The 10,649-nt window shown below is 38.7% G+C and overlaps 1 pseudogene across 1 annotated transcript; it reads left to right on the top strand.

Annotated features, from left to right (window-relative positions):
* Positions 1–8,211: 8,211 nt before the first annotated feature.
* Positions 8,212–8,592, top strand: LOC307116001 (small ribosomal subunit protein eS25-like; annotated as a pseudogene). Its single transcript has one exon. The product of its transcript is annotated as a small ribosomal subunit protein eS25-like (transcript).
* Positions 8,593–10,649: the final 2,057 nt, after the last annotated feature.

Genomic DNA, 10,649 nt, shown 5'->3' on the forward strand with positions numbered 1-10,649 from the left:
AGACATTAACTAGAGAAGGCAAGTAAACAAATCCATAAGTAGTGTGTAACTATAAGCAACATAGCTCACTTTCCTTAACTTAGATATAAGAAGTGTCTCTATTTTTTCTGAAATTTCGAGTAAATTTCCTTTACTTCTAGCTGAAAGTATGGAGAGAATAAGTATGTTGAACTCTGAAATGGAGCGAGATGCTAGCCAAGGATTACAACATCTGGAGTATATAGACTTTTAGATAGAAATTTGGGGATTTCTATAGTCTGAAGGCAAAATTGTAAGTTATGAAATATTTCAGAGCTCCACAATAGTTATGGAATTGATTTAGAATTTATCAATGGACGGCTGATAAGGAAGAGCATCCCATCTCTTCCCTCTTGGAATGTTCCAATGGAAAGTTCTCATCTCATTCTTTCAGGCCTTTATTCTTTACTCACATTGGTTTGGAATTAAGTATAGCTCAGCTGAAAATATTCTTCCCTTGATGCTTCTTTTTTTAACATGTCCATCCATAATTTTTAAAAATTGAATTTATTGGGGTGACATCCTATCTAATAAAAGAGTAAGATGCAAATTGACCGTACCTCTGCTATACCCATAAGCCGTGCCCACAAGCCACGCCCACAAGCCAATCAGGAGCGAATATGCAAATAAGCCCAATCAAGATGGCTGTGGCCACAGAGAGCAGGAGGGAGGCTTGGGTTTCCCCAGCAATGGAGGAAGCCAAGCTTTCCACCTGCCCTTGCCGGCCCAGGCCTCCACTCAATGCTACAAAGTTTCAATGATAGAAGATAAATAAATCCCAACAAAAATGGCATCAGCCACGGAGCTGGAGAGAGCAGGAGGCTAGGGTTGCCCCCGGCGATGGAGGAAGCCAAGCTTCTGCAGCCCTGGCTTGCCCTGGCCTCCGCTTAAGGCTACAAAGTTTCAATTATAGAAGATAAATAAATCCCAACAGAAATGGCTGCCACCACAGAGTGAGCAGAAGGCTTGGCTCTGCTCAAGGTTACAAAGTTTCAATTATAGAAGATAAATAAATCCCAGATACCAGGGCCTCTGCTTGGGTCGCCGGGGGGTGTGGCCAGCCTGAAAACAACCACAGGCTCCTTGCCCAGGCCATCCCATGCCCCAAGGAAACCCCTACCCTGATCCGGGACACCCTTCAGGGCAAACCAGTTGGCCCCCACCTGTGCACCAGGCCTCTATCCTATTAATAAAAGAATAATATGCAGATTGACCATCACTCCAACACACAAGATGGCTGCCCCCATGTGGATACAAGATGGCCACCACAAGATGGCCAGCAGGGGAGAGCAGTTGGGAGGGACCAGGCCTGCAAGGGAGGGCAGTTGTGGGCGATCAGGCCAGCAGGGGAAGGCAGTTAGGGGTGACCAGGCTGGCAGAGGAGGGAAGTTGGGGGCGACCGGGCCTGCAGGGAAGAGCAGTTGGGGGGGACCCAAGCCTGCAGGGGAGAGAAGTTGGGGGGGGGGACCAGGCCTGCAGGGGAGGGCAGTTAGGGGTGACCAGGCCTGCAGGGGAGGGCAGTTAGGGGCAAACAGGCTTGCAGGGGAGCAGTTAGGCGTCAATCAGGCTGGCAGGGGAGTGGTTATGGGATGACCAGGCTGGCAGGCAGAAGCGGTTAGGGGCAATCAGGAAGGCAGACAGGTGAGCAGTTGGGAGCCAGCAGTCCTGGATTGTGAGAGGTATGTCCGACTGCCCATTTAGGCCCGATCCTACCGGGCAGTCGGACATCCCTTGGGGGGTGTCCCAGATTGGAGAGGGTGCAGGCTGCCCCCACCCCCCGTGCACGAATTTCGTGCACTGGGCCTGTAGTTGGGTAATAAAACCATTCAGGTTTCAAGTGTACAACTGTGTAACACATCATCTGCATAACTGCAGCAATGTGCTCACCATCCAAAGTCAAGTCTCATTTATCCCCCTTTTGTCCTCTTCCATTTAGCCCCACCCCCTTTCTCTGTGGCCCTCACCATACTATTGTCTGTGTCTGTTTTTATTATTATTTTGTTTAAACTCTTCACCTTTTTCACCCAGCCCCTCACTCTGACAACTGTCAGTCTGTTCTCAGTATCTATGAATCTGTTTCTATATGTTTTGCTCCCTTCACCTTCTTGAATTTGTAGTTTGATATCTTTTGTCAGTTTTGTAAAATTCTCAGCCATTTTTTTTCTACTACCTTCTCTCTAGTCTTACCTACAGCTCTCCAAAAACACATAAGCTCTTTTCATCCCATAAGTAACCTACACACTTCTTTTTTCTCTTTTCCCCTCTGTTATTTAGTTTGGTCATTTTATTCAGTTATTGCTTTTTCTCTTTAGCTATGTATGATATGCTTTTGAACACATTCATTGTTTTTAGTTTCAATAATTGATAATTTCCCATTATATAAATTTTATTTGTATAGTTTTCTGTTCTATGCCAAAGTTCTTGATTTGACATTTATCTTCTTAAATACAGTATACTATGCAGAGTTATTTTAAAATTCATGATATTCTATTACCTGAACTTGTGTTCGTTTATTTCTATTTTCTTAAAAATTAAGTGCTGTGTATTGTGAATAAGAAATTTTCAAGATAATTTGAGCTATGAAGGATATACTCTTTTTCCAGAGAGATTATAAATTTTCTTTGGTTGGAAGGTTAGGGTCATTAGCAATCATTAGTCCTATGAAGGCTGATGTACCTCCAGCTTCTCCTTCTCTTCTGGTATGGTCTTTTGGTTTCTAAATCATACCCTTTGTGGTTTACCAGGGCTCTTTCTACTTGGAAGCTCCTTTTTTGTACTCCTCAGTGTGTAAATCTGTCAGAAGCCTTGCTGATCTTTTCAGCCTCTCAGCCTCTTCTAAAATCAGCATCAATTTCTGTGACACATGTGGCCTTTAATGCTGGGTTCATCTCACAGAGTTTCTAATGCTGGACTTGGACACTGATTTTTTATCATCTCATTGATTCTTTGATGCCTTCACACATACATTTGTAATTTAAGTTCTTGTAGTTAAAGCTGTGAGACATAAGTGTTGTATGAGACATCAACATTTTCACCAACCCATGTACCCACCACTGTTATTCAAACTTTTAACTTTATGTCCACTTAATTTTTATGACTGTGCTTAAAATTGAATGATAGTGAATTGAATAATAAATTGAATAATACTGAATTGAATATTTAAACTTGGAACTGAAGGGAACTTTGAACATTAGTAAGTCTCTCCAATTCAGATGGCAGCAGCAAGAGCATCAGTTATGCTGAATGCCCAATACAGGATTACATCTGTCTATATTCTATTTAGCAATTGTTTAGGTTAAGAACTGTATCTAGACTGTCTATTTATTTATCTCATATGAGCATATGTCTCAAGGATACTTTAGTTCTAAGGTCAAAAGGACTATATGAGGGTTTTATCACCAGTGTCTGACAAATGTTCCCAGTAAATTATTCCATGATTTATTTGCACACAAATTACAGATTCTTGCCATGCAGAGGAAATGGTTCCTGTTGTTAAAATGAAACCTATTGGGTTAACCATTGCATGTAATCAGGAGTCCAACCGTAAGGGATGGGGTCAAAATAATTTTACTTTTTGCCTGTCAGATCAAATGGGGAGTAAGAAGATATCTTATCAGTAGTGTAATCTTTCATATTTAACTAGAGGCCCGGTGCATGAATTCATGCACGGGTGGTGTCCCCAGTGGGGAGGGGGCCGGGATGCGATTGGCCCTCCGGGTGGGCGGTGGGACACCCTTGCAGATTCCAGATGCATCCCGCTGATGTTTGTGCTGGTTGTCGGGAGCCACCTGGTGACCGCTTTTATATCCTTTCTTCCTTGCCGAGCGTCTAGGAAGGGGAAGCAGTCATGGTGCTCAAGGCTGACTTCCAGAAGGCCAGCGGTGCTGGTAGGCTGATAGGACAGGTCGGTCAGCTGAGCGGCGCTCCCGCTGTGGGAGCACACTGACCATCAGGGGGCAGCTCCTTCATTGAGTATCTGCCCCCTGGTGGTCAGTGCATGTCATAGCGACCGGTCACTTAGGCTTATATATATATATATATATATATATATAATATACATACACACACACACACACACACACACATACACATACATACACACACCTTGGCACATCTAATTCAGATCCATATAAAGAACTTTAAAATAAGAACCTCTGAAAAATTATGTCACCACAGGCATAGACGATAATGATAGGTAAAATCTTTTTACAGATAGTACAACATTTAGACACCATGTCAAGAAAAACTATTTTTTAAACAAAGTTCTAGTTCTAGTCTGCATATATATTTTATTGTCATGTTCCAGGTTAGGAATCTAATATACATTTTACAATCACATGCTATATGCTAAAATTTTTGAAAGTTCTGTGTTATATTTTATATCAAGTTTATCAGGCCTTTGGTAAAAGTGTACAATACTAAAATATCTACAATTTTCATTTCAAAATAACCTTACTTTGAGATAGGGAAAACAAAAATTTTCCTATCTTTAACCAAACTAATTTACATTCTAATTTTTCTCTGAGTGAGATATAGTAATTCTAACTTAATGTTTCAGTATCAAGTATTGAACATGATTTTTTTGTTTACTCTATCTTGATTAGGAGTTGATTTGAAGGAAAATATTAAAATGAAAAGACTTAAAACTGTATACTCTGTAAGAATTCCTATTTTTAAAGAACAAGTTTTCAGATAAATACAGGCAGTTGGTTTACTAGAATAAGCATTAAATTAATTTCATTACCATTTGAGTCAACAAAAAATGATACTGGTTTCTGAAAATAAGAGAAATGTGTCTCATGTAACATGATTTCAATATTATGTCTAGCTTTCTTCTTTGATACTAATATGTGTTGTTTGCAATTCACAAGCCATTATATAAATGTCATGTAAATTTAATATGCCCTGAAGGGAATTTGCTCTAGGGACATATTAAGAAGGCTAAATATGATTTTGCAAGCTATAAACTATGCTTTCCAATTTAGTGTTAATTCAATCAGACCTAATTTATATTTTCAGCATAAACTAAAAACAGGATAGTCAGAGGTTGCCTGGTGAAGTCCAAGGCAAAGAGAAACTTCTAACAAATTATCTAATGTATGTCTAATGAATATTTCTATTGATAAAGGGCTGACAATGTTTATTAGTACCCCTCCGGAAAAAGAAATTCTTCTAATAGCCATATAAGTGTATTTATAAAAAAAACATGTTATATTTTAGAACAGTGACCTTGTCTTTTTTTCATTGGCAGCATTTCTCATTATTGGCTATGCTATGTTAATAATAAAAGTTTTATGTAAGTCTGATTCATTATCCAAATGTTCTCCCATCTCTGGTTATTAGCCAGAACTCAGTCTTTAAGCACATGTACCATACCCTAAGTACTACCGTTAATACCACTACCAACAAGTGCAGTACACTTGCATTGACATACCCCAGCTGTGTTGTTGTGACAACCAGCAGAAATACAAAATACTTCAGCCAAAGGAAAGCACTTTAGAAAACTCCAAGGCCAAAAATAGATTTAATGGACTTTGACATATTTGGGGAAGCCATATAGTAGTGTAGCCTTGGCTGTGAATACAGAATTGCCTACATTTGCAAGTTACTATCTGTGTAACACCTACTACCTGTGTGATTTTTTAAAAACAGCATTATTGAAGTATTTACAAACCATGAACACATACCATAAATTTTACGTGTTCAGTAACTTTAAATAAATTTACAGGTTTTAAAATAGCAACATTATCTCACATTCTCTCTCCCCAAAAAGATTCTTTATGCTCATTTGGAGTCAATCTCAGTCTCTACTTCTAGCCCTAGGCAAATAAGAACCTGCTTTCTGCCTTGCTAGATTTTCCTTTTCTAGACATTTCCTTTCAGTGGAAACATATAATGTATAGTCTTTTGAGTCCAGCTTTTTTTCACTTAGCAAAATACTTTTTGAGGTTCATCTGTGTTTTACATGCAGCATTAATTTAAAAAAATCCTCACCCAACGATATATTTTCATTGATTTATAGAGAGAGAGGAAGGGAGGTGGGGAGGCGGGGAGAGAAACATTGATGTGTCAGAAAAACATTGATAGGTTGCCTTCTGTATGCACCCTGACTGGGGATCAAACCTGCAACCTAGGTATTTGCCCTGACTGGGAACCAAACCTCAACCTTTTGTGTAGAGGATGACATTCCAACCAACTGAGCAACTCACCAGGGCTAGTTCATTAATTTTTATTGCTAAGTAGAATTCCACTACATGGGTGTGTACTATATGCTATTTATCCATTCATCAGTACATGGATATTTTGATTATTTTTACTTTTTGACTATTACCTGGTACTAAACTACTAGAGGCCCGGTGCACGAATCGTGCATCAGTGGGGTCCCTTGACCTGGCCTGCGGGATTGGACCGAAACTGGCTCTCTGACATCCCCCAAGGAGTCCCGGATTGTGAGAGGGTGCAGGCCAGGCCGAGGGACTCCACTGGTACACAATCGGGGCCAGGGAGGGACGCAGGAAGTTGGCCAGCTGGAGAGGGACTGCAGGAGGGCTCCAGGGCATGTCCGGCCTGTCTCGCTTAGTCCTGATCGGCCGGACCCCAGCAGCAAGCTAACCTACTGGTCAGAATGTCTGTGCCCTCATGGTCAGTGCACGGAAATAGCGACTGGTAGACTGGTTGACTGCCCCCTGGTGGTCAGTGCACGTCATAGTGACTGGTCGACCGGTCAACTGTCTCCCCCCTGGTGGTCAGTGCATGTCATAGCAAGCTATTGAGTGGCCTTAGCATATCATTAGCATATTACACTTTGATTGGTTGAATGGCCGACCCGACACTTAGCATATAGGTTTTTATTTTATAGGATTATTAATAGTCGAAAAGTGAATTAATTGCTACTAGTAATATTAATTTATAAGTGTTTGTGTGGACATATGGTTTCATTTATCTTGTGTAGATCCCTAGAAGTAGAATTGATGGGTTATGTGGGAAATTTATGTTTTGATTTTTAAGAAACGACCAAACTGTTTTTCAAAGTGGCAACACTATTTTAATTCCTACCAGAAATAAGTATTCCATTTTCACTACATTTTTTCTAAAATTTATCCTCTTTTAAAAAAAGATATATTTTATCTATAGCCATTCTAGTGGGTGTGAAGTGATTGAGTGGCCTTAGCATATCATTAGCATATTATACTTTGATTGGTTGAATGGCCGACTGGACACATTGTGGTCTTAATTTACTTTTCTCTAATGATGAATGACACTATCACTTATGTGCTTATTAAACCATTCATTTTTTCTTTTTTTTTTGGCAAAATGTCAACTCAACACTTTTGTTCAGTTTAATTAGATTATTTTCTTATTTTTAGTTTTGAGAGTTCTTTATAGTTTTTTGATACAAGTCCTTTATGAGATATTTGATTTTCCAATAGTTTCTACCAGTTTGATGATTGCCTTTAAGTTTTCTTAATGTCTTTTAAAACACAAATGTTTTTAATTTTGATAAACTTCAATTTTTCTATTTTTTATTTATTTATGGATTTTGGTGTTGTATTTGAGAAGATTTTGTATAACCCAGGTTACAGGTATTTTCTCCTTTGGACTATTTAAAAATGTTTGCAGTTTAGCCCTTGCATTTAGGCTGTGATATATTTTGAGAAATTGTCTTATGTGTCTTCCTTCATCTTCAAAGCCAGCAACAGAGACTCTCAAGTTGAATTCCTCCCACCTTTTAAATCTCTTTTTCCAGGAAAAGCCTCGTCTATTTTTAGAACTCATCTGATTAGGTCAGGCCCAGGGAGGATCATCGCCCTTTTTAAAAGTCAACTGTGCCATATAACACAACTTAATCATATTCTGTCATATTCTTCAGTGCCTTCCACACTCAACAGGACAGGACTATACAAAGGTGTGGGTCATAGGGAGTAGAATTCTGTCTGCTACTCCTACTGATGTGTCTATTAAGGAGGCATAATAAAGAGAGGGAAAAACATACTGAGTACACTTTTACTCACCATCCCAAGGATATTTTGAAAAGTTAAATCAAGAGTAACAATACAAAACAAAACTACCTAACTTTCTGTTTGTGTATTAAAATATTCTTAAAATATGATTTTGTATGAAAATATTCTTAAGTGCCTCTCGGGCCGACATCTTGGTGAGGCAGCAGTGCATCCCTGTTCTCTGAGTCCCGCGATGCCGCCCAAGGACGACAGGAAGAAAGATGCTAGAAAGTCAGCCAAGAAAGACAAAGACCCCGTGAACAAGTCGGGGGCGGGAGGCAAGGCCAAAAAGAGGAAGTGGTCCAAACGCAAAGTTCGGGACAAGTTCAATAACCTGGTCTTGTTTGACTAAGCCACATATGACAAGCTCTGTAAGGAAGTTCCCAACTACAAGCTTATAACCCCAGCTGTGGTCTCCGAGAGGCTGAAGATTCGTGGCTCCTTGGCCAGAGCAGCCCTTCAGGAGCTCCTTAGTAAAGGACTTATTAAACTAGTCTCAAAGCACAGACCTCAAGTGATTTACACCAGAAACACCAAAGGTGGGGCCACCCCAGCTGCTGGAGAAGATGCATGAACAAAAGATCTCACCGGCTATACATTTTGAAAAATAAACCTTTATTAAATAATAAAAAAATGTTTTTAAGCATATAAAAGTTCAAACCTCTATTCTAATATATGATTGCTCAAACAAAAATAGTTATAATTTGCTATTTAATATTAGATGATATAACTTTCAGATCTTACAATTTAGTAAATATATTTTCATTTATAACATTTTCCATTAGCTAACTCATAAGATAAAGGTGAACACAATGAAGTGACAGAAAAGTATGTTCACGATAAATAAGAACCAGTGTGGTTGCCTTCAGAGTTAATGTGCAGTTCGAACTGGTCTTTTTCAAATTCAAGTGCATGATAAATTACATTGATTGCATTTTCATGAAGATACCTTGCTAAGATGATGGCCTCACAGGAGCTATAAAATACCGTACTTGAATGGTTTTGAATAAAAATAAAATACAATTATTTGGAAACTGATATGTTGAGGGATTTAGAATATATTTGGTTTTATAGGCCTAAATCCACTCTAATTCTTCATTAAGGAAAATCAATCACAGGATGAGAACATGAATTAGATATTCCTAAATGTCATAACATTTATATATTGGATTTTATTTTTACTTCATTAAGAAACCAAATAGGACTGTAATTAAAGAAAATGATAGCATATGGTAGAAAGACTGTTCATGGTTTTCCCAACTTTAAACACCATTAGAAATCCTACCCTGTGAAGGACAAGCCAAGTGAACTATATGCATAATTAATTAGAAACTTATCCACTTTTAAATCATAGGAAAATCTACTTTTATTTAATTTGAAGTCTGTTACACAACTCCATTTAAAATTGAATGCCCTTAAATTTCCAATAAATTTGAAAGAGGATCAGAGTGAATGAGGAGCAGGGGCTTGAAACATCCCCTAACAAAATTATTTAATTTTTTAGACTTAAGAGTAGATGCATTTTGAAGTTACGTTTTTATAACTTTTATAGTAACAAGTTAATCCCCGTCTTCAAAGCCATGATTCAATAAAAATCACTCAAATGCCTACTGTGTACCAGGTGCTGGGAAAAATTCTGAGTTAACAGAAACAAAAGATTTGATCATGACCTCATCAAGTATGTTGGAAACCAAGACAAGCAAAGAAATATTTACAGTATATTGTGATAAATACTATTGGTCTGAGAAGAGTAATTGGCAGACAAACCAGTACATTATCCTAAAAGCCTGATCACCCACAAATGATCAGGATTCAACTTTATTTTTCCCTCTCCCATCCCAGTTTTCTCCCTCCCTTCCTTCCTCCCTTTCTTTCTTTTTATTGTCTAAAGTTTTACATTTGTCTCCTTTTTCCCCAATTGACCCCCGCCCCCAGCCATTCCCACCCTGGGCAAGCCCCCACTACCCCAGTGTCTGTGTCCATTGGTTATGCTAATATGCATGCATACAAGTCCTTTGGTTGCTCTCTAACACCCCCCTGCCTCCCCTACCATTTGTCTCTGGATCTATTTTTGTTCATCAAATTATGTTGATCATTATATCCCACATATGAGTGAGATCATGTGATATTTATCTTTCTTCCCTTTGACCCAGTGATCCCACTTCTAGGACTATATCCCAAGAAACCAGAAACACCAATCAGAAAGGATATATACACTCCTATGTTCATAGCAGCACAATTTACAATAGCTAAGATTTGGAAACAGCCTAAGTGCCCATCAGTAGATGAGTGGATTAAAAAACTGTGGTACATCTACACAATGGAATACTATGCCACTATAAAAAATAAGGAACTTTGACCATTTGCAACAGCATGGATGGAACTGGAGAGCATTATGCTAAGCGAAATAAGCCAATTGGAGAAAGATAAATATCTGGTTTACGTTCATAACTCCAGTATGGATGTAGATATCTCTCCCTGAAGTGCACAATAATTTTTATGTTGGTCAATATTCTAATGGCATAAAACAGTAGTAGATGAGCTATCCTTGAATCTTAGCATTTCATTCAGGATTGAGATAACACCAAATGCACAGCATTCAAATAATTTATACTTTCATGTTTGGTGTGG

Source organism: Cnephaeus nilssonii (assembly GCF_951640355.1).
Source record: "Cnephaeus nilssonii genome assembly, chromosome: 20".
Taxonomy (NCBI): domain Eukaryota; kingdom Metazoa; phylum Chordata; class Mammalia; order Chiroptera; family Vespertilionidae; genus Cnephaeus; species Cnephaeus nilssonii.